The sequence below is a fragment of the Chiloscyllium plagiosum genome, unplaced genomic scaffold (genome assembly GCF_037043375.1).
Source record: "Chiloscyllium plagiosum isolate Xiang-an unplaced genomic scaffold, Cpla_swu_hap1 HiC_scaffold_18, whole genome shotgun sequence".
In the NCBI taxonomy this organism is placed as follows: Eukaryota; Metazoa; Chordata; class Chondrichthyes; order Orectolobiformes; family Hemiscylliidae; genus Chiloscyllium; species Chiloscyllium plagiosum.
Genome location: NW_028270156.1, coordinates 24,495,636 through 24,521,355, shown reverse-complemented (window position 1 = coordinate 24,521,355; position 25,720 = coordinate 24,495,636). Strand labels below are relative to the sequence as shown.

The 25,720-nt window shown below is 39.9% G+C and overlaps 1 protein-coding gene across 3 annotated transcripts in view; it reads left to right on the top strand.

The window, feature by feature from the left end:
• LOC122558036 (uncharacterized) overlaps nt 1-25,720 on the top strand; it is a 162,836-nt gene that overhangs the window by 15,732 nt on the left and 121,384 nt on the right. For 2 of the 3 annotated variants that reach the window (XR_015760122.1, XR_015760123.1), the window contains one exon: nt 8,357-8,546. The exons of the other annotated variant lie outside the window; for it this stretch is intronic. The gene's annotated coding sequence lies outside the window, so the exon portion shown is untranslated. The remainder of the gene's footprint in view (nt 1-8,356; nt 8,547-25,720) is intronic. 3 annotated transcript variants of the gene reach the window in all.

The following is a 25,720-nucleotide window of genomic DNA, read 5'->3' as shown; positions in this document are numbered from 1 at the left end:
AGGTATGGCAAGTTACATGAACTTGGGATGTTATGACCTTGATCAGAAAGATAAAGGATGCATACATTAGGTCAAGGAGGATATGAACTGATAAAGCCCTTGAAGTATATAAAGAAAGTAGGAAATAATTTAAACAATGAACTAGAAGGGCTAAAGGGGATCATGAAAAGTCATTAGCAAGCAGGATTAAGGAGAATGCCAAGGCTTTTTATATATATAAAAAGCAAGAAGGTAGTCAGGGAAAAGGTTGGCCCACTGAAGGACACAGGAGGGAATCTATGTGTGGAGCCAGTAGAGATAGGTGAGGCCCTAAACGAATATTTTGTGTCACTATTCACCAAAGCGAAGTAACAGGTGGAGGATGATCTCCGGGAAGGGAATGTTGAGTCTCTAAACCAAGTTGCTAATAAAAAGGAAGAGGTGTGCATCTTAAACAGTATTAAGGTAGATAAGTCCCCAGATCCTGATGGAATATAACCCAGAGTATTGAGGGAGGCAAGAGAATAAATTGCTGGAGCATTGACAGGCATTTTTGTATCCTCTTTAGCCAGAGGTGAGGTCTCAGAGGACTGGGGAATAGCCAATGTTGTCCCATTGTTTAAGAAGGGTAGCAGGGATAATCCTGGAAATTACAGACCCGTGAGCCTCATGTCAGTGGTAGGGAAATTATTGGAAAAGATTCTCAGGGACAAGATCTATACATGTTTAGAAACAAATGGACTTATTAATGATAGACAGCATAGTTTGTACAGATGATGTCATGCCTTACTAACTCGATCGAGTTTTGAGGAGTTGATGAAGATGATTGATGAGGCAAAAGCAGTTGATGTTGTCTACATGACTTCAGTAAAGCCTTTGACAAGGTCCCTCATGGCAGACATGGCAAAAGATGAATTCACATGGTATCAGGACTGAACTGGCAAGATGAATACAGAACTGGCCTAGTCATAGGAGTTAAGAGGGTAGTGGTGAAAGGATGCTTTTTTGAATGGAGGGCTGTGACTAGTGGTGTTCTACAGGGACCTCTGGCGTTCATGTTGACATAAATGATTTGGAGGAAAACAGAGCTGGTCTAATTAGTAAGTTTGCGAGCGATACAAAGACTGGTGGCGTTGTGCATAGTGAGAAGGATTATCAGAGGATACAGTAGGACATAGATCAGTTAGAAACATAGGCACAAAAATGACAGATGGAATTTAATCCAGACAATCCTTTTTACATTCCTTTTTAGTTTTACAGTAGTTAAGATGGCAGTTAGGGCAGTTGTATGTTCCTCCTGTATGATGTGGGAGCTCAGGGAGACTTCCATTGTCCCTGATGACTACACGTGTCAGAGGTGCACCCAGCTGTGGCTCCTGGGAGACCGCATTAAGGAGCTGGAGCTGAAGCTGGAACTGAATATACTAAAGATCATCCGAGATGCTGAGTGCTTCATAGATAAGAGTTTTAGTGAGGTGGTCACACCTAAGGTGCTGGCGGAGAGTAGCTGAGTGACCACCAGGAAAGACTCAGGGAATAGGCAGCGAGTGTAGGAATCCCCTGTGGCCATTCCTCTTGAAAACAGAAGCTCATTTTTAATATAATTGTCATTGATTTCTTCAATAAATCAGTCATGTAACTTCTTCAATCAAAACTAACTCTGGAATGAACAGTCCAAATCGCAGTGGATGCAGAGTTAAGAAAACTGTCCAAGATTCATTTGAAAGCAAATATTCAATTTAGTGCAAATTATTCTAGAGACTGTTGACAACTTAAAGCACTTGAGAGCATTTGACCACAGCAGACACACCTCTTACCTGAACAATATACCATATGTGACAACTTCAGTATGCAATTCTAAACAACCAAATGCTGTAGTATCTTGTCTCAGATTTGATATCTCCATATCTGTAAAGGTAATACCATTGAGCAGCAATGTATTCTTGCTGCTCAATGTATTCTTGCTTTAGACCGTGTTACAGTCTAAAGAACACATCAAGGAGGGACACTGGACCCAAAACATTGGTTCTGCTTTCTCTCCATAGATGCTGCCAGATCTGCTGAGTTTCTCCAGCAATTTCTGTTTTTGTTTCTGATTTCTAGCATTTGCAGTTCATTTTTTTTTAAAGACAGGGGTTGTTTTCCTTGGAGCAGGGGAAACTGAGGGATGGGTGGAGGCATATAAAATATAAGGGGCATAGACAGAAAGAAGCCTTTCCCCTTGGTGAAGGCATCAATGACCAGGAGGGTCATAGATTTAAGAGAGAAGGTAGGAGATTTGGAGGGGATATGAAGAAAGATTTTTTTCACCCAGAGGTCGCGGGAGACAGAAGCACTCTTAATATTTAAGGTGTATTTAGATGTACATTTGCGATGTCAAAGCATACAAGGCTATGGGCCCCATGCTGGAAATCGAGATTAGAATAGTTAGGTGGATTTTGATTGTGCCAACTTGATGGACTGATAGCCCTCTGTAATGCAGGAGAATCGACGTTTCGGGCATGAGCCCCGAAACGTTGATACTCCTGCTCCTTGGATGCTGCCTGACCTGCTGCGCTTTTCCAGCAACACATTTTCAGCTCTGATCTCCAGCATCTGCAGTCCTCACTTTCTCCTAGCCCTCTGTAATGCTCGAGTTTAACCTTACAATGATGGCACAGTGCATTTCAGGAATCTATATTATAGGAGGGATGTGATTACACTGGAGAAGGTGCAGAGAAAATTTACCATGACGTTGCCTGGGCTGGAGAGTTTTAGTTATATAGAGAGATTGGATAGACTGGGATTGTTTTCCTTTTTCTGAGGTGCAGGTTAGACTTGAATGCTAAATCAAGGCTAACCCCAGTGCAATACTGAATTTAGAGGTGATAACAAAGAAAACATAATGGAGTCTGTATCACACCATCAACCCATCGAAGAAGATCATTTTTATTTCAAAGTAAGTGCAGGATGAAAGTGCAGACAGAATTTAAGTGTTTTTCACTCAGCAAATGGATCCATTTCATAAAAGAACACTAGAGGGCACTCAGGGTATGTGTCACAAGTTCTTGATGCTTTATAAAAACTTGGCATTTTGATTTGGACTTGCACAGAATTAAGTAACAGATGTTGCTGCCATGTGTCACATTGGAATACTTCGTGTACACTTTACAATTTCAAATGCTAAATTTAGGCTGTAAATGGACTAAATGCGTAGCATGTTAATGCTTGTATATTATCTGATTGCAGATATATTTAAAATGCATACTCAGCATTTTTTGAAGTGTGACAGTTTCCCATTGGTATTGCTCTGTTAATTTAACAGCTCCTATAAACTGTAAACACAGCTATGCTTCAGTCACTTGGGCTGCATGACTGAGACTCTCATTAATTCACAAGCAAGGCTGCATTGAGTACCTTTTTCACAACAATCATCAGTAAAATCTATCAAATATATGAAAATATCTTGCTCTATGTGCAGTTTTAACAAATCTTTTCCATTATAAATACCTATGCACTCGCAATTAATGGAACCTCTGATGCAAAAATTGCTAGCCTGTAATTACATTCTTCCCCCATAATGGAATAAGAAATATAAGGGAAGACTGTGTGGATTTAAAATAGGGATTAAATTAGACTTGTGTGCTGGGCTATAATGATCTCCTGCTTAAAAATGTGTTGCTGGAAAAGCGCAGCAGGTCAGGCAGCATCAAAGGAGAAGGAGAATCGACGTTTCGGACATAAGCCTTTCTTCTTATGCCCGAAACGTCGATTCTCCTTCTCCTTTTATGCTGCCTGACCTCCTGCGCTTTTCCAGCAACACATTTTTAAGCTCTGATCTCCAGCATCTACAGTCCTCACTTTCTCCTTTAATGATCTCCTGCATTTTCACCACTTCAGTCAAAGACTACTTTTAACCTCTCATGCATAGACCAATCAGAAAGCAGCTAGTAACATCTGAAACATTTTAAATCAGTTTATTCTTTGATTCAGCATTTTCCATGATAAATTTACATTTATAGTGGAATCTGCCAATGTAAACGTTCCCTGCTGTATTTACCCATTTCTGCTAGTGATGGTGCTGGATCATCACCTCTGAGAGAAAGGGTATTATTAGAGCATGACAAGTTTCATACAATCAGTTTCCAAAGTTGAGCATGGGCATTCATAATGAAAACAAATATAAGTCAGAACTGTATGTATAACACAAAATAAAGATTTGGTTATCTTTGAGCAAGCTAGTATAATTACACTCATGCCATATTGTTCAATTTATTAAACTGCTGATCGACAGTTTGTAAAGGAGGATACCCAAAGACAATCTTTACTCAGTTTTGGATTTATTCACAAAGTGAAAAGTCACAAAATGTGTTGTTTCTAATTGTACAACCCACCATCAGCATCTATAGTTGTCGGTTTATTCTCTTTTGAGTAAATGGTAAGTAAATAAATAAATTAGCTAGTTAACAATCTCTCTCAAAGGGGTACTGTAAATAAAATAAAATTTGCAAAATAAATTAAAGCCTGGAGATAGTGATGCACTGTATGCTGCTGTTGCACCCACTGATTGCAGAAGACCTCAAGGTGCAAATGGACATCATGTGTTCCAGTTTATTGAAATTGGGATCCCTTTAAAATTGTGCTCTCCTCATATTTCATTGTTAGCATTTTGTGTGTAGAATGAGACCTCATTTAACCGTGTTACAGCAATAACTAGCTTTTTACAGCCGTAAACAAAGTATTCATTGGGCATCATTATGAATGCAATGTTTTGAAAAATAAAAAAAATTGTGTTCTTAACGAAACTTCACACAGAGGTGGGCAAGAGGCAATGACCATCCTTGCATCATGAGTCGCTGTTCATGGTCTTTGGCTGAGGAGTTTAAACAGTTGATTGATTCAGCATAGCTGGTCAGCCTGCAAAGTAAGATTTTAAGAAAATCATTCACCCCAGTCCAACACCAGTGTTTCCACATCATGGCTTTCACTATTGTAGGGGAAGTCCTACTGTTCTCCCAAGAGAATAGTGGCTCATTTCTCTGGATCGACTGCTCCTTCATGAGGTCCACCGCTCCTTCATGAGGTGGTTGTGGAGGTGTCCTGATGAAGCAGCTGAGCTCCGAAAGCTAGTGTGCTTCCAATTAAACCTGTTGGACTATAATTTGGTATTGTGTGATTTTTAACTTTGTACACCCCAGTCCAACACCCGCATCTCCAAATAAAAATTCCATTTGTTAGACTTGTTTATGTATGTTTCCATTTTAATATTTAGAGTCACAGAGATGTACAGCATAGAAACAGACCCTTCAGTCCAACCTGTCCACGCCAACCAGATATCCCAACCCAATCTAGTCCCACCTGCCAGCACTCAGCCCATATCCCTCCAAATCCTTCCTATTCATATCCCCATCCAGATGCCTTTTAAATGTTGCAATTGTACCAGCCTCCACCACTTCCTCTGGCAGCTTGTTCCATCCTTTTTGCATGGGACTCCTGTGTACAACAACCATATACAGTATATACAAGTAATCCTCCAATGAATGTCCCCCTCTATAGCTTTGGCTTTCCTTTGTTCATTAACACACTTCATTTCATTGAACAATCTTTACCCAAAGATTGCACTTGACTGCCTATGTAGAGTGTCAGAGGACGTGCACAGATTCCTTTAAGGGGAAGCCAGATAAGGACATGAGGGAGAAAGGATTAGATGAATATGCTGATAGGGTTAGGTGAAGTATGAGTAGAGCTGAAAATGTGTTGCTGGAAAAGCGCAGCAGATCAGGCAGCATCCAAGGAGCAGGAGAATCGACGTTTTGGGCATGAGCCCTTCTTAAGTATGAGTAGGTCATTGTCAAAAATGGGAAAAGACCTGTTTGATTGAATGGTCTGTAAATTCTGTGTAGTTCTTGATTGAAAGTCACATGGAGCGGGTCAGGCCTCTGTTATTCACTGTATGACAGTGAGGGATCAGGACACCTGGAAATACCAGGAACATGGATGTCTGGTCATAGCTGTCAGTAGGACTGCATTGTTATTGTTCTCACTCTGTTTCCTGTCTGGCAACTGGACAAACTGAGAGACTACTCTACAGTTTGGCCAGGAAGGAATGGTGAGGAGGTGGGTTTAGGGATATTGGGAAGGGGGTTGGGGAGTTGTGTTTGGGGCTATCACCAGCTATCAATCCCGGTCCTATTAAGATGCAATCTGTCCAGCTTGTATATGACCTGGACTGCTTCCATTGCCTCAGAAATCTGTTGCTCTCCCTCCTTCAGCCATGTGTTCAGTCAATTGGTCCTTCTGTTTTTATGCTCACTAGTGGATAGCCCATATTCTTGCACACTCATCACTTGAGGCTTATAGGTAGTGTAATGCTTAAAGGGACCAGAAAGTGATCAGTTTGTAACAGAATATGAGCATCTGTGCTACTATAATAGTTTCTATTACTTTCTATTCCTAATGAAGGGCTTTTGCCCGAAACATCGATTTTCCTGCTCCTCGGATGCTGCCTGACCTGCTGTGCTTTTCCAACACCACTCAAATCCAGAATCTGGTTTCCAGCATCTACAGTGCTTGTTATTACCTACTATAATAGTTACTGAGTTATTGTGGTTGGTCTAGTTCAGAAGGTGACCAATGTTGAAAGAGACATTACCAATCATGACAATTAATGAGAGGTGTTCTTCTCTTGTTTCAGGTGGTGATATACTATATTTATCAACTGTCTGTTTATTCAAATATCTATCTTGAAACCTCCAAAATCTCTTTGCCTTCCTCTCTCTGCACAACAGTAAAATAAAAGGAAGAATGGGGAAGGGAGAAAATGCTTTAAGAGCTTTAAGTTTTAAGAGCTTTTGATTTTTCAAATGTTGTAATTTTTAGAGGCCATTTTTATTACAATAAAGATAACATTACTGGCGGAATCCATTCCTGACATTTTAACAGTACTCATATGGAGAATAGAAGTTTCCAGTTGTGTTGTATTTCTCCTGAACAGTGAACAGCTTGTTGATTTAAAAAAAAAAGCACACAATCCTTTGGGTTGCTAACAGTCCAAGATTAATGGAAGAGCGCTTTTTAAGAAAATTGTTTGTCCAAGAGCTTTTTGGGAATTGGAAAAAAGGGGAAGAGAAGGTGCAGCATTTATATTTGTCATGATGTGTTGCAATGTGATTTGTGCCACATTATTGTCCTCTTGGGAACAAGTGAAAAGAATGTCAAATAGACAGTGCCCCTTTAAAATGGAAAAAGAAACAGCTTCTGATAATCAGATTGTTGTTTGCTGATATTACAGAACTCTATACAGAACAAGGGCCTGTGGGGAAGGTAGGAAAGACTGGCATTCATATCATGGAGCACAGAATCACTTAAAAATGTTTCCGATACAGCAATTTATGTTGGAGCATGGTGCCTAATAGGCAAAAGACCTAATGAGTTCTGAAGAAGAGTCATTCTGGACTTGATACACTAACTCTGTTTCTCTCTCCACAGATGCTGCCAGACCTAGTTGAGTTTCTCCAGCACTTCTGTTTTTATTTTGTGCAAAGGACCAGTTAATTTATATACAGCAAGAGTTCAAAAACATCGATAAGAGGAATGGCTAATTATTTTATTGGATACAGGATGTGGATATCACTGGCTTGGCCAACATTTATTGCCCATCCTAATTGCCATGGTGAAGGTGGTGGTGAGCTGCTTGCTTGAAGTGCTGCAGTCTTTGGAGTGTAAGGACAACCACAATGCTGTTAGAGATGGAATTCTTGGAGTTTGACCCAGCAATATTCTTCCAAGTCAGGATGGTGTGTGGCATGGAAGGGAACTTGGAAGTGGTGGTTCCCATGTATCTGCCCTCTTTGCTCTTCTAGGTGGGAATGGTTGTGTGTTTGGAAGATGCTGTCGCAGGATGTTTGGTGACATACATCAATGCATCTTGTAGATACTGCACATTGCAGCCACAGTGCGTTAGGTTTGGAGGAAGTGAATGTTGACACAAAGTTGCTAATCAAGTTGGCTGCTGTGTCCTGAATGGCGTTGACTTCCTGAGTGTTGTTGGAGCTGCGTCCACTCAGGTAAGTGGAAAATAATCCATCACACTCCTGATTTGTGTCTTACAAATGGTGGCCATTTGGTGAATTCATTTGAGGGAAGAATGTTGATCAAAACTCTAGGAGGACTCCCTGCCCTTCATCAAATAGCCTTATAGATCTCAAGTATTCATCTGAAAAGGTTTAGGTAGATAACATCTTACCCAAATGATGGCAACTGCAGCACTCCCTCATACTGCATTGAGGTATCACATTGGTTTATGTCCTCAACTGTAACTTGAAAGTAGAACCTTCTGACTCGGAGATGAAAATATCACCACTGGAACCAAGCTGCCTATCTGTGTTTTTCCTTCTAGTCTATGGTTTCAAACCCTCCATGATTGACCTGGAATCTCTAGTCCTGAAGAAGGGTTACACCCGAAATGTCGACTTCTCCATCTCCTGATGCTGCCTGGCTTGCTGTGTTCTTTCAGCCTTCTGTCTGTCTATTCCGGAATTTCTAGTCATTCAAGTTTCATCTTCAGGACATTGCTGCAAGCATCTTAGGTGAGAAAATATATTGTCTATAAAAGGAATAGTATTTTTTATGTTCTTAGAACATTTTTGTTCTTTACTCTAAACGATGTTCATTAAATGAAAAATTAAGAGGTGAAACCTAAATTCCAAAAACAGGTCTGTTGGAATCTGCAATCTTATAGAGAAAATAACATTGGAAGAGCAGAATATTGCATAGGATGCAATTCCTGTGCTAAAGGCTTATATTGCAGATTATCATTTTTGCCAGTGTCTTTGAATTCATGAAAACTACATTAGCTTCAAGTTTCACTTAGCTTTTCTGAATATTTTTAGCCACAAATTGGCATTTTGCTTCTTGGCCCCATCACTCCTTTTATGATTCACATCTAACCTTTGCTGACTGCACACCCCCAGCTCCTTCTGCAAACTCTAATTGTAAGAAATTTCCCAATGGATTAAAATATAGTATTGAGTTTGATGTTTAATGAGGTGTGCGTTTATTTTCCCAGCAAAGGTCAGTATTGATTTGCCTTTGCATGCAAGAATATATTATAATTAGGCCACATTATCAGAATTCTAAATCTCATGCAATGCAATTTCATAATGTTCTTTTTACATATGGAACACATAGCTTCAATAATGGGATCTGGAATAGTGTTGAAAAAGATTTGGTGAGCAGTTTCAAGGATTATATTCCAGTTACTGAGGGATAGTTATTTTAAAGGCTGAAATTCCTAATCTTGTGCTTTTAGCTGAGCCCAATTGAAAACACTGGTCAGAAGTGCTATGTAGCATTTTACGACTAGTTGGATGAATGACCAGAAAGTCCTGGCAGCATGTACTCAGCTTTTCAACACCTGCCTTCAGCAGAAATCCCTACCTAAGAATGCAAGGTTAAAAAATCGATTGCATTACTCTTTGTACTGCATCCACCCGAGGCCACATATTGAAGGGGGACGTAGACACAAATGAATGGAAGGGGTGGGGTTTGTACAGGAGCATGTTCTGGCAAAGGCATAGGTTTGTAATTTGCCAGTTCACGGGATGTGATCACCGCTGGCTACTCTCAGGATTTATTGCCCACTCTAAGTGTCCTTGAGAAGGTGATAGTGAGCCACTTTCTTGACGATAAGAAATGAAATACAGAAACTTTACCACACAAGACCCTAATGAGACCTTTATCAGGAAATTGTATGTTCTCTGACAAATCAGTTCCATTAATTAATTTCCACTTGTAGCGAATGCAACTTTTCAGTGGATTTCTGGAGTGGAAAAATTCTCTCCTGTAGTCTGTGACGAAACATAGAATATAGAACAGTATAGCACTGAGCAGGCCCTATCGCCCTCGATGTTGCGCAGACTTCTGAACTAATCTAGCCCATCCCCCTACACTATCCCATCATCATCATCCATGTGCTTATCCAAAGATTGTTTAAATCTCACTAATGTGGCTGAGTTAACTACATTGAGAGGCAGGGCTTTCCACACCTTTACTACTCTCTGAGTAAAGAACCTGCCTCTGTCATCTGTCTTAAATCTATCACCCCTCAATTTGTAGTTATGCCCCCTCATACAAGCTGACATCATCATCCTAGCAAAAAGACTTTCACTGTCTACCCTATCTAATCCTCTGATCATCTTGTATGTCTCTATCAAATCCCCTCTCAACCTTCTTCTTTCCAATGAGAACAGACCCAAGACTCTCAGCCTTTCCTCATAGGACCTTCCCTCCCGACCTTTTCCAATGCTTCCAAGTTGTCTTACAAGTGTTGTAACCCCTTTTTATAAACTCTTATTTAATTCCCACTCAAGAGCAAGAACAGCAATGAATGCATTATGACTTAGGTGCATTAATCATTGGGATAATTTTAAAGCAAACTTTGATCCAAGAGGTAATCCTGAAAGCATCAAAAGTAGAAACAGTTTTAGCTGAATTAGTTTTTCATGAACCTGCGGCATCTTTAGGTGAACAAAATGTGACACTAGCTGTGCAGCATTGATGTCCCTTTGCAGTTAAAATGTAACGAATCTGTCCTTGTTAAGTTAGTTCAAACCATCTTATTATCTGGTACGGTTTATGAGGTTATAATTTATCTTCAATTTAACATCTTTGATACCAAAGAAGAACACAGTGGTGGAAACAAACTTATAAAATCAATATTGTATTCATGAAATTAAGGGGCTGTGAAATTAAAATTTTGAATTTGGAGACATACTGTTGTATTCTGTTGCTTCACAATTATTGAAAGAAGGAATAATTTAGGAACAAATGGAGTCTTCAAGTACGACTTCATATTTTGGTTGAACTGTTTGATCTACATTATAAATGCTTTTATCCATTTGTATTATTATGAAAACAATGCTGGAACATATGTAACAGAATTGCTACACAGCTTCTTAAGCTTCTTCCATCAATCATGAAGAAGACGCTTTTTATTCAGCAAGTTGTTTGATCTGTAATGTGTTACTGGGAGGGGTGGCAATAGCAACTTCCAAAAAGAAATTAGATAAATACTTCAAGCTAATGTATTTGCAGGGCTATCAAGAAAGAGCAGAATGGTGGGTATAACTACACTGTTCTTTCTAAGAGCTGGCACAAGTGTGATGAGCCAGATAGCTACCTTCTGTTCTGTATAATTCTATAACTCAGTCAGTTAGATCATGGCTGATCGGCATCTTAATTCCATTTATCTGCCTTGGTCAATATTACTCAATAGCTTTGTCTAACAAAATCTACCAATGACAGCTTTGAAGTTTTCAATTGGCCCTCTATCTGAAAGGGTTTTCTGGGGAAATCCAGATCTCCATCGCCCTTTGTGTGCAGAAATGCCAGCTGCTGTCATCCTTGAATGGTGCAGCTCTAATTTTAAGATGATATTCCCTAGTTCTGGACTAGCCACACCAGGGGTAATAGATTCCCCCATTACCCTATCATAATCCTTTAATCATCTTGATGCATCAATTAGATCATCCTGAATCTTCTACATCCAAATTTAAACTCTGCAACCTGTCCTCATATTTTATCCATTTCTGCACCTGTGTTATTCTGGTGAATCTATGGTACATTCCTTCCAAGATCTTCCTGTGGTGTAGTACTTACAACTGTCCACAATATTCCACATGCAGCCTAAACAGAACTTTGAACTGTTGAACGACTTCCACTGCTTTGTATTCCAGCCCCTTTGTGAAAAGGCTTTGGTTCCATCAGCCTTTAAGAAAAGTTTGCCTGTCCACCAGTTTTAATATGGAATCCTAAATCCCTGTGTTGGTCCACAGATCCTGTATTTTCACCATTTCAAATCTATTTTTATTAGAGCTAAAGAGGTGGAGGGAGCTTAAACAACAAGACCTGCATGAAGCACGGTACGATGCTTAAGGGAACATAGGGGAGTATAATATTCCATAACTGGGACAGGTTTTGAAGGAGTAAAGATATTTGATAATCTACATGCTCATGATCTGCAGCCATAAGTACTGACTGAGAGAAAAGGTGAGCTCGAAACCATATTAATAGACCAAGGCAGTACTAACAGGGAGTAACAAATAAAAGTGAGGGTCAAGAGTTAATTCACTGTTTAGGATCACCTTTCCTCCATTTTCAATACTGCCCATTAACTACCATTGTAACAATCAGCACCACTGTTTAACAAATGCCAACAAAGTTTTAACTGTATTGAAATTAAAAATATGTATATTCCCACTGAAACCTAGTCACATTTGCAGCTCAAAAATTAATTTAACAAAAAATTAATTCTGGCCCACTCCCAGGACTTCCATGATTAATTTCATTGTACATTGTGAACAGTAATATTGTATTTGCTCCTTTTAATAGACATTTTTCTTACTAAACATCTAGTCCCTTCATTAATTTTCTGACAAATCATGTTTTATATTTTATTACATTAATAATCCAATTACAATTGTCTTAAACTAAATAGTTGGTACTTTTATTATAGTAATAAATATAGTATGTATCAGCGGGTTTTGAGAAGATTTGTAGCTCAGGTTGAGGTTCTGGGTATAGGTTTGCTCACTGAGCAGGAAGGTTCGTTTTTAGGTTCATCACCATTCTAGGTAACATCATCAGTGAGTCTCCGGATGAAGCACTGATGAAGCAAGAACTGTAACAAACTCTCCATTGGACAAACAGGCAGAAAACTAGCCAGGATACATGAACATCAACAAGCCACAAAAAGACATGACTCTCTCTCACTAGTACGGATGAGGAAGGACACCACTTCGACTGGAAAAACACATTCATCCTTGGACAAGCCAAACAGAGACATGCATGAAAATTCCTAGAAGCATGACATTCCAATTGGAACTCTATTAACAAACACATTGACTTGGATCCCATTTACCACCCCCTGAGAAAAATAATGGGAAACGACATCACTACAGGAAATGACGTCACCACAGGAAATGGCATCACCAGCCCAATGAAACCCAAACACATAAATAGAAAGTGGCCATACTACCAGTGCTTCATCTGGAGGCTCACTGATGACATTACCTAGTATGGTGATGAAACATCTTAAAATGAACTTCCAGCTCAATTAGCAAACCTATAACCATAGGTATGTGTATAATATTAATCATATCATCATCACATTACAATGATTTTTGCTTTGCATTTTCCTCCAAAACCCATTTCATTAAAAAGCCACGTCCTCTTTCTAAGTATATGTTTCCGTTTAGCCAAAATTCCAAAGCAAAAAAAATGTTACATTGCCAGGAGAGACATATCGAACCATTTCATCCTGCATTCATTGGGATAAACACAAGAATGTCAAGTTTCAAATAGACACAACAATTTATACTGCAGAAGAAAAGGATAAAGACTGGTTTGTAAGTCAGTTCTGATTGGCTTAGATATTGCCATGGAGACAGTGTTGTGGCACTATAGATTTTCCAACTCTTAAGTAAATCAAAATGATGCAAGGTTGGAACATATTGTTTGCAAAGAACAGGTCCCAGTGTCATTTCAAGTAATTGTAAATGAGTCACATTATGAGCTGAACTAATCATCTTAAATTGGTGATGGTGTATCGGTTAACACATAAATGTGACACCTAGTTCATCCTGTTTAAATCAATTTTTTTAGGATTTCTGTGAGCGACATGATGAGAAAGACATTAGTTAGCCAGTCCGTTTGTCTGTCTGTCTAGACCATCAAATTAATTGGTAGATCTATTTTCCTTTCTCTATCTAACTTTGTCTTTGTCAAGTCAGAACTTGCAGTGTTATGGCTGTCACTGGCAGGGAAATTACATGGATTTTGAAACAAGGAACATTATTTATTCCCATGTATTTTCCTGGAAATATTCTGCTACTTTGCACATGCCATACACATGTTAAAAAAAAGGATTTCAGTTTTGCAAAACATTAAGACCAATTAGAATACTTAATATTTCACACATTTGTATGAGTCTAATGAGTGTGGGGTGCTTTTGCCAATCTGGAGTTGAAATTGTTATGAATCCAGATTACTGATGACAAAAAATGCTATGGAAGTTTCTTTTGAATAAGAGATATACAAGAAATAACACAGGCCGCTTCAGTAATTCTGGTAACCAAAAACCCAGTTTTCTTTACAGGTAAATTCAGAAACATTTAGAACAGGCATCTAGAAGGTTTTGGAATTGAAGCCTTGTCGCTCTCTAAGGGCCAGATGTTAGAGTCTGGTTTCAGCAGTGATGCTCCTCCTGTGTTATTTCCACAAATCATGCAGGATTTTATAATAAAGGGATGCAAAAGCTTGTTCCTGTGATGGTGGTAGATGGGTCAGCAAGATTAGATCACATGAAATACAGGGAGAATTAGCCATTTGGTTACAAAACTGGCTCGAAGGTAGAAGACAGTGGGTGGTGGTGGAGGGTTGCCTTTCAGACTGGTGGTCCGTGACCAGTAACGTGCCACAAGGATTGGTGCTGGATCCACTGCTTTTTGCCATTTATATAAATGATTTGGATGTAATCATAGGAGGTATACTAAGTAAGTTTGCAAATGACACCAAAATTGGAGGTGTAGTAGATAGCGAAGAAAGTTACCTCAGATGACAATGGGATCTTGATCAGATCGGCCAATGGGTCGAGGAGTGGCAGATGAAGTTTAATTTAGATAAATGTGAGGTCTGCATTTTGGAAAGGCAAACTAGGGCAGGACTTATACACTTAATAGTAAGGTCCTGAAGAATGTTGCTGAACAAAGAGACCTTGGAGTGCAGGTTCTTAGCTCCTTGAAAGTGGAGTCACAGGTAGATAGGATAGTGAAGAATGCAGTTGGTAAGCTTTCCTTTATTGGTCTGAGTATTGAGTAAAAGAGTTGGAAGGTCATGTTGCAGCTGTGCAGGACATTGTTAGGCCATTTTTGGAATGTAACTCGCAATTTTGGTCTCCCTCCTATAGGAAGGATGTTATGCAACTTGGAAGGGTTCAGAAAGGATTTACAAGCAGGTTGCCAGGGTTGGAGGATTTGAGCCAAAGGGGGTCGCTGAATAGGCTGGGGCTGTTTTCCCTGGAGTGTCAGAGGCTGAGGGGTGACCTTATGGGGGTTTATAAAATCATGAGGGGCATGGATAGGGTAAATAGACAAGATCTTTTTCCTGGGATGGGGTTGTCCAGAACTAGAGGGTATAGGTTTAGGGTCAAGGGGACCTAAGGGGCAACATTTGCATGCAGAAGATGGTGCATGTATGGAATGAACTGCCAAAGGAAGTAGTGGAGGCTAGTACAATTACAACATTTAAAAGGCATCTGGATGGGTATATGAGTAGGAACAGTTTAGAGGCATATGGACCAAGTGCTGGCAAATGGGACTAGATTAGTTTGGGATATCTGGTCAGCATGGATGAGTTGGACCAAAGGATCTGTTTCCATGCCAGACATCTCTATGACTGGCCATTGATGCACAGTGAAAAGCAATTGATAGTCTGTCCTTATTAACGAACTAACTTCCATCTCCCATGGTGAGAATTGTTGACATACAGTAATGGGAGGTCGAGGTCCTTAGTATTTCCTTTTGCATAACCAGTTTCACTAATTCTTCATAACCTGGTAGATCTGGAGTTGGAAAACTGTGGGGTTGAGGGGTGGGGGTGTTAGGGGGGCGGGGGGCGGTGTTCTTAGTTTGGTGTGTCCTGGCTGTGATAGGTATGACATTCCACAAGGATGTTGTTGAAGCATGCCTGTTGTAATCTATTTGTAGTAGCTTGCGGAAGCATGGCCAGCTTGCAGTTCCAAAGATCAAATGAATCTTGGCACTAGTTTGTAGATCACACAATCTTTAGTTTTTTTCCTAAAAGTTGCAATATTCTCATGTTTGCTCTGCATTGCATTGGGCATGTTCTACTGTTTGCAATGGTTCTTTAAAACTATATCAGTGTCTTACTCTGAGTGTGGGGTGGTACTGGAAGCTTTCAGAGCTCACTATGAAGGCTACTTTTCGCAGGTGGCTGGGAGCATGTAACTACTTGTCAAGCGTTGAAACCATTTGTAGAAGTGCCAATTATTTGCAGAGGAGCCAGAGAGGGTGCCTGAGTTTAGAGAGGATCTCTGGCAATGTGGCAGCGCTTATAGATTGACCCCAAAAGGCTATCAGAAATTGTACAAAGTATAATAGTGTTGTTTGCAAGAGGTCACAATGAGTATGCCAGAATTTATACAAGGTCCAGTGTCAGTGTTTGTGGAGGGGATCTTAGGAGAGTATTGACCTTTGTTGGATACCTGTATGCAATATCAATATGGAGGAGTTACCAACTTATTTAAGTTTGAAAGCTATTGAGTCGCTGAGAATATCATGTCATTCTGATGATTTGACTTTGATTGTTTGTAATTTTGATTTGTTGTCAGTGTAGGACTTTCAAAGCATGCTTTATGTCTGCTTTAAATTTGATTAGAATCAAACTTTAGTGTGGGTAAATATTTCAGTAAATGAAATAAGAGATCCTGCTCCAGCCTTGTTAGCACAATGATTTGAATAATTGCATCGAGATCAGCTCGTAAATATTTGTCTCATTGATTAAACGTAGAGCTGTGCCTCCCATTGTGATTCGTTCTACCGGTTAAGAGTGCAGCTTGGTAACACGACAATAAATAGACTTTGCCAAGTCATAGTCTAATCTATTTTCTTCCAGTCTGTAGACCTGATTAGTTTTTTGGACAAATTAAAATATGTGATTCCTATCCCCTGAGCAGGGGTTATTTGACTAGAATCTGTATGGCCTGTCGGTTGTGTTGCTTCTCTTTGTTCACAGCTTTGTCAAATGAGAAATGAAAGCAAGGAACACAGTTCCCAAGGTACGTATGGATGAGGAAGACTACTTAGCCCATCTTAATCCATTCTCTCGACTGCAAATTCTGGGATTTTTGTGCCCATCTGGAAGTTCATTCCACTTTGCTGTGTAGTGGGAATTTAATATTTTATGAAAAGAGGATGCAACAGGAGTAAGATAACACCTTCTTATCTGAATACTGTAAGGCTTATTTTAGCAAGCATGGACTTTGAACACACTAAGGGTTCTCGACAGCAGAAAAACTGTAATTAAATACTATCTAATATTAGCTCATAAAATGTTATTTTACTATTGTAACATATGTTCCTTGCGTTACTCCTTAATGTTTAAACTGAACCCTGTGATTGGTCAATTCTATATCCATATCTATGTCTATGATAACCTATCAGACAAATCCATTCTTGGCTGAAAAACAAAATCTTTCCCAATTGTCCTTCTAATTCAGACTCTTAATACTAGTGAACAGTGTTATGGCTGGTCTCTGCACTGTTCTCCTAGCACTTGAATAATTCCCCTCATGTCTTAGTCTGAATTTCAAATTGGATTAGTCTTTCAGTATTGTACAATGCAGGATAGCACTTTACTCAGTGGATAATCTACTTCCATGTGGTTAATGACTTTTCCACTTCCACAGTGCTTTTCTTTTCCTTGGCAGCTTGTCAGTGGTCAGATGTAACAACTTGGCAACAGCAATATTTAATGTCACTTATCTTTTGCAATCAAAGGACTATCATCTGCACTTTGGGAAAAATCTAACTCCAGGTTTCCATATTTGTAATTGAGAGAATTAATGTGACAATGAGCAAACAATGAGTTGAAAGCACTTCATCTGACCCAAAGCCTCACTAAATAGAAGTACAGGCTGCAAAATGGTTTTGTGAGGAATGCAGAAAGAAGCTTGCAAAGCTATCCAGAGTCTGGAGCATAAGTAACGAGGCTGAACCCTTGTGCAGTACTGAGAGGGAGCTACTCTGTCAAAGATGCAAATTTTGAAATGAAATATTAAATCTCTCAGGTGAATGTAAAAGATTCTGTGGCATTATCTTGAAAAGGAGCATAAAAATTCTTTCTAATGCCCTGGCAAATTTTAAACCCTCAATCAACATGGAAAAGATTCAGATTATCTGTTCACTCTCATCTTGCTGTTCATGGGATCTTGCTGTGTGTTAAACTGCTGTCAGTGATCTTTTACATTACAACAATGACCTAAGTTAGAATATTTGCACTTTTTTTTCATTCATTCATGGATGAAGGCTTTGCTGGCTAGGTGAGCATTTACTGCCAATCCCTAATTGCTTAGAGGACCGTTAAGACTCATGCTGCACCGAAACAGATCCTTCGATGCAACTCATCTGTGCTGACTAGACATGCCAATCAGATCTAGTCCCATTTTCCAGGCATTTGGCCCATATCCCTCTAAACTGTTCCTATTCATATGCCCATCCAGATACCGTTTAAATGTTACAATTGTACCTGGTTCCACTACTTCCTCTGGCAGCTTGTTCCATACGCACACCTCAACCACATTGCTGTGAGTCTGAAGTTACATGTAGCCCAGACCAGGTAAGGATGATGAGGGCAGAGCAATAGTTGTGATCTATATGGCCTTCAGTAAGGCATTCGACAAGGTTCCCCATGGGAGACTGGTGAGCAAGGTTAGATCTCAAGGAATACCGGGAGAACTAGCCATTTGGATACAGAACTGGCTCAAGGGTAGAAGACAGAGGGTGGTAGTGGAGGGTTGATTTGCAGACTGGAGGCCTGTGACCAGTGGATTGCCACAAGGATCGATGCTGGGTCCACTACTTTTCATCACTTATATAAATGATTTGGATGTGAGCATAAGAAGTATAGTTAGTAGGTTTGCTGATGATACCAAACTTGGAGGTGTAGTGGACAGCGAAGGAGATTACCTCAGATTACAACGGGATCTTGATCAGATGGGCCAATGGGCTGAGAAGTGGCAGATGGAGTTTAATTTAGATAAATGGGAGGTGCTACATTTTGGGAAAGCAAATCTTAGCAGGACCTATACACTTAATGGTAAGGTCCTAGGGAGTGTTGCTGAACAAAGAGACCCTGAAGTGCAGGTTCATAACTCCGTGAAAGTGGAGTCACAGGTAGATAGGATAGTGAAGAAGGCATTTGGTATACTTTCCTTTATTTGTCAGAGTATTGAGTACAGGAGTTGGGAGGTCATGTTGCAGCTGTAAGAACATTGGTTAGGCCACTGTCGGAATATTGCGTGCAATTCTGATCTCCTTCCTAGTAGAAAGATGTTGTGAAACTTGAAAGGGTTCAGAAAAGATTTATAAGGATGTTGCCAGGATTGGAGGATTTGAGCTATAGGGAGAGGTTGAATAGGCTGGGGCTGTTTTCCCTGGAGCATCAGAGGCTGAGGGGTGACCTTATAGATGTTTATAAAATCATGAGGATAGGATAAATAGACAAAGTCTTTTCCCTGGGGTCGGGGAATCCAGAACTAGAGGGCATAGGTTTAGGTTGAGAGGAGAAAGATATAAAAGAGACCTAGTGGGGCAACTTTTTCACACAGAGGGTGGTGCATGTATGGAATGTGCTGCCAGAGGAAGTGGTGGAGACTGGTACAATTGCATAATTTAAAAGGCATCTGAATGGGTATATGAATAGGAAGGGTTTGGAGTGATATGGGCCAGGTGCTGGCAGGTGGGATTAGATTGGGTTGGGATATCTGGTCAGCATGGACGAGTTGGACTGAAGGGTCTGTTTCCATGCTGTACATCTCCATGACTCTATAAGAAAATTTCCTTCCCTAAAGGACATTAGTGAACCAGATGGGTTTTTCCAACAATCAACTCACGATCATTAAACTCTTAATTCCAGATTTTTATCAAATTCAAATTCCACTATCTGCCATGGTGGGTTTCAAACCCCACTCCCCAGAACATTAACTGGTCGCTAGTTTGAAAGTCTAGTGATGATACCACTAAGCAATCACCTCCCTGTTGTTAACTTGAGCAAACTTGAAAGCAGGAAGGGCAGTTAATTTGGTGGGACTATGATGTAGCTGAATTTCCCCATCAACCAGCCTTCACCAGAATTAAGTTATGAGCAGGAAGGCCCATGGTCAACTCAGCAAATCCATCCCCTCCGTACATTCCCTATGTGTAGCCGCTCTGCATTCCTGCTAACTCTCCTTCCAGCAGCAGCCATGACAGCTTCCCAATCAACCACTCTTAAAGGACAGCTTATACAGTAGGAAACATGACAGTGAATTTTCATGCAGCAAGATCCCATTGTTATGAGGATCCTATTCTTTAATATTATTTGGAGGAGTTAGATTTTGTAGGTTTGTGGAAAAATAGATTTATTTCAATCTTTGTAGAGCCACTTGGAGTAATTTCATTAAATGAGGCAGTTGAAAGTTCACTGTGGACATTGGAGATTTTTTTTTAAGCAAGGTTTCCTCGAGATATCATGAGTGGTGACAGCTGCATGTTTTTCTTGTCCTTTCATTGTTGCAGAAAATCCTGGATCTCTTTTCCTAATAGAAAGTGGGTGTCTCTATACCTCTAATCCTCCAATTACTGCAGCAATTCAATGGAACAGCCCAGTATCAACTTCTCCAGGGCAGTTAGGAATGGGCAATAAATGCTGACCTCCCCCAGTGATACTATCGCCATCTACAAAAAAAAGAAGAGTCTTGCTGGGGCGTTTCGAACACTGATTGAAGGATTTGTTGTTTTTATCTGGTCTTCAGTTGGGCGGCAAGAAACCTGCAAGAAACTGGTCTTTCCCATTTCTGAAAGAAAGCCCTCTTTTTGAGTTCAGGGTAAAATCTATTTGTTCTTCTGAAAGGATTGAAGGAACGTCTTAATATTGTGTTTGCTGAGCAAGCTATGTTTGAAAGACTCCAGAGGTAACCATTCCTGATTAGCCATAGTGACCGTACATGCCTTACCTTCCGAGCAACACTCTTCAGAACAATATATCATTTTGCCTTCAAAGTGTCTTTTTTCAGAATGCCAATCTCTACAGAGAAAGTCATTTTCATTTTTCTTTTCATGAATAATGTATGAGTAAGTGAGTGGGCACATGTATGAATTGGGTTACTTAGAGGGTTAGCCATTTATACAATCTATATTTCAAACTGTGCATGCTAAGCAATTATTGCATCTTCATTGAAAACATTTTGTCTTCATAATAAGCCAATGATTATATTTATTAAAAATATCATTTGATAACTCTTCTGTATTTATGATCAAAAGTGGGTAAGGTCTTTAATTGACTGGAAGGTAACTGGAAAAACTATTTTTATTTTAAAACTCCCGTGCGTCATGGAGTTGTGGGGTTAGAGTGGCAGTGGTCTCCTCCAGCTTCAGTTGTAACAGGCATAAACAGTAACGTGTGAATGACCAGATAATCTGTTGGTTCAGGGCACTGGGGAGAACTTTGCTGGTCTTTTTAAAACAGTTCAATGGTATCTATAATGGCCACATGAGAAACCACAAGGTTTATCTGTAGCATCTTGCCCAAAAGACATTACCTTTGACAATGCATCAATAAAGTATCAGTCTCAGTAATGTGCTACAAATATCTGGAATGGGATTTGAATCCACACCCTCTTACTCAGCAGGGATAATATTGCACCTCAGCTAGATAAATATTGTAGGGAATGTAGGGCAAGGCGCCAGAGAGTTCTTGACATTTCCTCAGGTATTATTTATAGTGTTGTTTATGTTCATAGGCAGTCAGACTTCAATTTAATATTCACCTCTGGGACTCAGAACTGCACCAAATATCAGTCTAAGTTATGTGCTCCATTCTAAAGTGGGACTTGAACTCATAATCTTTTGAATTAGAAAGATCTATTGATGAGTCAAACTGAAAGTTTAAAATCCTCATAGTGTAGCGTCAGCCTTGGGTTAATGGTAGTGTTTGCCTGTTTGAGAAGTGTACAGCCTCCAACTCCATCCCACACACTTGAGCACAGTTGTGTCCTTGGCACTTTGGAAGAGATGATAAGTTGTGGGCTATTCCAAGCGGATGTAAAATATCCCATAGGATTAGAGATAAATGCATAAATTTATCACTCAGCCAACACTATCCAGTCATTTCTCATTGCTGTTAGCAAGAACATTCAAATAACCCATGTTCCAGGGGAGGATGAAGAAAGTGCTTTGAAGACACTCTGATGATGCTCTCCTTGAAGCATGGCAGCATCGATTTTGATGACTAGTAGGGTTTTGCTACCAGTTGTTCAGAATGCCAACAATTTGCCCAATAAGCTGCATTGCTGTTTGAGCCTCAACATTTGAATGAGGAAGAGCAGTGGCAGAGGCAAATCCGGATCCCGCTGCCTCACGGGCTGCCCTGCCCTACCTACACAAAGATTTGTCAGTCAAGAAATCAACCTGCTTTGCAGCAGAAAGTCTTGACCCTGAGGAGATATCACCCTGTCAATACGGCGCAGCCAGTAATGGTGTGTGTGAAACCTTACAGTGAACAACAGCAAATATATTTCCAATGTATTTCATTATCTGTTGAGTACTTCTCAATATCATGTGGAGGTGATATGGTAAAGATGAATATATAACTACAAAGTAATACATGTTGGGATGTTATGTAAGTGTAAGGTCTGGGTTGCGTGCTTGAGTCAGCCTTGCGTGACTGCAGCCTGTCAGGGGATAAAAGGTAAAGAAAGATGACGACGGCACAACGTGAGGGTCTGCAGCAATCCAGAAGACAATTGTGGCAGAGTCTCCACAATGACCTGATGAAGGAGCGGCGCTCTGAAAGCTAGTGCTTCCAATTAAACCTGTTGGACTATAACCTGATGTTGTGTGATTTTTAACTTTGTACACCCCAATCCAACACCAGCATCTCCAAATCATGGCAGACTCTGATTGGTTAAGGGGATATAATGTAGGATTAGTTCGATTGGTTATGCTAATATAACGAGGACAGGGCGTGGCTTTTAGAACAGCATAGACATTAGAGTCTGCTCACTGTTCACGGGCTTTCAGGGTTGTCTGCTCTGATGGCCACAGCTTTTGTTTGCAAATAAAGACTTGTCATCTTGAGGAATTCTCTGCAATTTCTACCTCCATTCCCTTTTTCATCAGAGAGCAACAGCAGCTCGCATTTTAACGCAAGACAATGCAGGAATATGTTCTAAAGCTTTCATAGATGTATGGTGAAATCATTGTAACTGAGCTAAAGAAGAAGATACTAGAAAAAGTAGGGTTTTATGGAGGATCTGAAAAGTGGAAATGGAAGTTGAAAGTTCGAGTGGTTCAGGGAGAGATTTCCATTACATGTGGTGTTAAATAATACTGCTTTTCATTTTACCCTTCTTATCTAATAGCGTGGCATTTCCAATCCATCATCGTAACTCCTGAATCAAGGAGCTTTGAGAAATAGTGATTGCAATATCTTCAATTTCTTTCCCCTGGGTTGGAAATCATCAGATTGTAGAGATCAATCTATCTAAGTCCCATTTTTTTCTCCATTAGCATTTTTAAAAGAAGTATTATTGCAACTTCTTGTGGGCGGCACGGTGGCACAGTGGTTAGCACTGCTGCCTCACAGCGCCAGAGACCCGGGTTCAATTCCCGACTCAGGCGACTGACTGTGTGGAGTTTGCACATTCTCCCCGTGTCTGCGTGGGTTTCCTCCGGGTGCTCCGGTTTCCTCCCACAGTCACAAAGATGTGCGGGTCAGGTGAATTGGCCATGCTAAATTGCCCGTAGTGTTAGGTTAAAGGGGCAAATGTAGGGGTATGGGTGGGTTGCGCTTCGGCGGGTCGGTGTGGACTTGTTGGTCCGAAGGGCCTGTTTCCACACTGTAAGTAATCTAATCTAATCTAAACTGAGTTGCTCCCTTTGACTTTAGTTAGGTTCTGTGTCTTAACTTGTTTTGTTCTTTCTATTGTTAATATATTTATAGAATTAATATGGTTCTGTTTTTCCTTCTGCTTTGATGTTGTTATGTCACAATTCTGTCCTTCCCTAATTTTCTTTTTTAATTGCTGTCTTCCATTCCCCTCTCTTGGCCCTGCTACCTGCTGTAGTACTTAAATGAGGCAGGATTTTCCCTTTGAGTTGAAAGTTTGATGATGTTAATTTTGTTTCAAATGTGTTGGCAACAATCCCTCAAGCATATATATAATATAGGAAGGATATTATTAAGCTGGAGAGGGTTCAGAAGAGGTTTACCAGGATGTTGCCATGTTTGGAAAATTTGACTAATAAAGAAAGATTGGATAGGTTGGGACTTTTTTCACTAGAGCATAGAAGGTGGAGAGATGACCTTATAGAAGTTTATAAGATAATGAGGGATATAAGTTAATGGTAGGTGTCTTTTCCCTAGGATGGGGGATTTCAAGACGAGGGGACACATTTTTAAGATGAGAGGAGTGAGGTTTAAAAAAGACCTGAGGGACAAACATTTTACACAGAGGGTGGTTCGCATGTGGATTGAAATTCCTGAGAAAGTGGTGAATGTGGGCACAATTACGATGTTTAAAAGATATTTGTATAAGTACATGAATCAAAAAGGTTTGGAGGGATATGGGCCAAGAGCAGGCAAGTGGGACTAGTTTAGTTTGGGATTATGGTTAGTGTGAACTTGTTGGACCAAAGGGTCTTTTTCTGTGCTGTATGACTATGACTGCATGTGCAAATCAGTAATAGATTGAGGGATCCCCTCAATTGACCTCTCTCTGAACTGGCCTATAGTTGTTCCTGATGCTGAGGTCATTGTGGCCCATGAGGGATTCGGCCTTTAACTGTGATCAATAATTGACAGTAAGACTGGAAGGCTGACTTGGGCCTTCACCATAATTGAATTTGCTCAGTTAGCAGAATTCTGGAACCCCACTGTCCTGCCTAATTATGAATCCCACCTCTTGGCTCAATGCCTCTGTAGCCAGAAGATACAGCACAATTGTATCATTGTGCCTTTGATAACTTTGTTGAAACAAATTAGTTGCACTCCCCTTCTCTTTCCCTCTGGTCCTGCAAGACCCTTGAGTACATGTTCAATTTCAGGAAAACGTGCAGAAATCTATTGAATGCAATCAGTGAAGAAGAGTTTAAGAACAGAGAGACACTGAAACAAGACACGAAAGAGAAGGAGTTATCAGAACTAAATAGTAAGCAAGAAGTGTTTGACACTTAGAAACTGAAACAATGACGCTGCCTTTTACTGCACTTCCCAGTCAGTGGTGGCTCAACCTATAGATGCTTTACCTGTAAATCACAAAGTTCAACATTCTAGTCCAAAACCAGCTCTTGAGGACAAAACTAAAAGTGCTAGACTGAAGAGGTATTATTGGAAGTTCATCTAAAACCAATTAATCATTTGCCTTTTCAGGTGGGTGCAAAAAGATCTCATGAGACTGTTTTGAAAAATAGTAAGAATGGTATCTTTGGTGTCATGGCCAATATTTATCAATCAATCAACCTGACTAAAAAGTAGATTATTTCGTCATTCTCCCATTACTATTTGTGGGAATTTGTTGACAACAATTGACTGTAGTGTTTTCAGCATTACATTAATGACTATGTATTTATATGAAGATGCTTTTATGAATAAAGTATATTTTTGAAAAAAAACCCCAAAATACTGACTACACTCACAGTAAAAGTTACTGGCTGTAAAACACTTTGAGACACCGTTTTTCTTTTTCCTAAACTTTAGAGCTATAATTTTTCTACAAATTGGAACGAGGTTTGGGTGAAGGGGTGAAGATAGACACGAAGAGATGGGATTAACTTAAATTAAATTGAAATGAAATAAGTAAAAAGTGATTTTTATTTTAAAAATGCATTTTTAAAAATTTAAAATGCTCATAAAGCTAACAGTACATTTTCCTAAAACAGAAAAAAAAATCATGACTGAGAGCCCTTTTTGGCTATTGGTTACTCTG